Below are 2,782 nucleotides of genomic sequence, written 5' to 3'. Positions count from 1 at the left end.
GGGGATAGGGTGGGGGGGGGGGGGGAATACTATTGATATTGAGTCAATTTTTTGGCTAGGGTTGGAAACGCATTAATTTTAAGATTTACAGTATCACAATATCAAACACATATATCACACAATAGTTTCTTACCCCAAACAGATATCACACAATATGTGCTTAACTCCAAAACTGATATCTAACCTTCGAAATTCCTGCTAGTCCGCCAGCAAGAGACTACTATATAGTGCTGAGGACAAGTTAACATCCAGTGATGGTAGCAGTGGAAAGCTAAACTTCTGAGCCAGTTTTCAATGCTTCAATTTTGCTACAAATTGGGACTGAATAAAACTGACAGAAAATGTAAACACAGAAAACACTTTGTCTCGTTTTACCAGGACTAGCTTCAAACTCTATTGACTAGTAAAATAAAAAACAAATTTCCATGGGTCAATGTCACACACTATGTGCTTAACACACGTCACACAATTTGTGCTTAACTCAAGCACACAATGTGTGCTTAACTCAAACAGATGTCACACAATGTGTGCTTAACTCAAACACAGATGTCACACAATGTATGCTTAACTCAAACACAGATGTCACACAAAATGTGCTCAGGTGAACATCACTACAATAACTAGAGAAGAGTGAAAGTAGTCTAAGATAAATGTGCCCACTACATCGATCACAAGCTATTGATGTCAGATTAGTAGGAAGTCAGTTTGTTGAAAAATGTATGTTCCTTCTGAATACCACAATGATGTAAAATGTATAGTGTATAGATTTGTAAAAATATTTATCTGTGAAATGGGGATATTCACACATAATAATGATATTAATATTGCCAGATCTATGTTTGAGAACATTTTTAGTTTGAAGATGAGAGAATTTGCATATACTGAAATAGTATTATACTAATTAAATTAAGAATTTGTGTAGAGCATTTTCTAATTAATAACCGCTCAAATGACCAAACTTGATCTAGTCAAAGGCTGTCTTGAAGAGACTGGTTGCTTCTCAGAATTCCTGTGGCAGCTTGTTCCACAGCAATGGGCCAGCATGATTATGTTCATGATTTATTTGGGGGGAAATAAATATTTGTTGCCTAATACAAAACTAGTGAATATAATAATCATACAACATTTATGTTAGAACTACTACTTTCTGTGGAGATTTGTCCTGTCGTGTACCTGTCCCTGACCCGCCGTGGTTTGAACCCCCACCTGCTGAGTGTGTAACCTCGCAGTTTAAGCTGCAGCAGTTCTATGTGCTGAGTTGTGTCCCTTAGTTAGGCCAGGATCTGCTGGTCATAGGTCAAAGTCCCAGACATTCCTGCTACATTAATCTGACATGCCACGATATAACTGAATACTGAAACAGTGTTAAACCCAGCTTACTCTTCACTGATGGACATGTGCTTGAACTTTCTCGGGGTAATTAAATTGTGTTCCTGTACTATCCCACCTGTGCGAAGAATTGGATTGTCCAATATACTGGTGTTAGTAGTTGTAGATACCAGTCATACACACTGATACCTGTGATGTGCAGTGCAACTTAAAAAAATAACTTCATGTGTTTTGTTGTCATTGATTGAAATATGTCCTTGTTGAATTGTGAAGCTATATTTTTGTTCCATGTTCATTGTTGTTGCTATCAATAATCAACATGACTCCTTGTCAGGACTTTTGGGTGATCAAACAAAATATATAATTAAAATCTTTTATGTACCTTGTTTCAAGTTTTTGTTAGGATGTTAATCTTGGTAGAATCTGTTTGTGCACAGCATACAAATATCTGTGCTAAGAAGCTGATTGGCTTAGAGCCTATATGTGTCAGTGGATGTAGGTCAAGGTTACAGTGTAGCTGAAAGGGTCGTTGTCGGCACAGGTACAACAGATATTTACCCCAGGTACGTTTCTGTATAGAGAAATGTACCGGAGACCAAATTAGAATACAGAGATGTACCGGTACCCTAAACGGCGGACGAGTCCATATTTCCCAACCCGAAACCGGTTCATGTTGTAATTCCTGTTCGACTGATTACGAGTGCATGCGTGCTACTTCTACACGATCCTTTGCCTAAAGCTCCCTATCCTTGCGTACCATTACGACCTTGTCAAAGACATTCAACTTCAGAAGATAATCCAAAAGTTTCTCCTGACGAACGCGTACTGCCATGTTGAATTTAACCGCGGTTTGGCATACAGTAAGTGACGAATACCTAAAAAAAGACCCGGTTACGCGCATTGCACCCTGCGGCGAATGGACTCATCCTAGGTTTCGTTTCTTTTTTTTATTTTGGCTGTGGTACATTTTTGTTGTATCTGTGCCGATAAAGACCCCTTCAGCTGCAGTGTAGGACAAGAAACTGATCTTTAGTTGATGATGATGATGATCTGTCAGAAGTGAGCAAGGACAAACACTCCATAAACAGTAGTCGGCATGCTTCAATGCATTAACCACATGTAGATCTACACAGTTTTGTGTAGGTTTGTTCATGTCAATGGAGTGTGCAGTATTGAGTGTGTTGGTTGGGTGATATTGTGTAGGAGCAGGTATGGGGTGTTTGTAAAAAGACAAATGTGTCCTAAAATTATGTTCTTCAAATGAAGATAATGTTTTCGTGTTACTGAATTGATTGAAATGTTCTTTATCCTACAATGATAATCGTGTTCAGTAGTGTATATATCTATGGTTCTTATGTCAATTCGGCTCCCAAATTTGTTTGCCTCCTTGGCTCCGCATTTTGATAAGTTGGTGCAGACATGAAGCACAGGTGTTGTGAATTATCAATATTTT

The sequence above is a fragment of the Haliotis rufescens genome, unplaced genomic scaffold, assembly GCF_023055435.1.
Source record: "Haliotis rufescens isolate VD_foot unplaced genomic scaffold, xgHalRufe1.0.p SCAF_3, whole genome shotgun sequence".
Taxonomy (NCBI): Eukaryota; Metazoa; Mollusca; class Gastropoda; order Lepetellida; family Haliotidae; genus Haliotis; species Haliotis rufescens.
The sequence above is the reverse complement of the archived record's forward strand: the minus strand, read 5'-3'. Positions refer to the sequence as shown.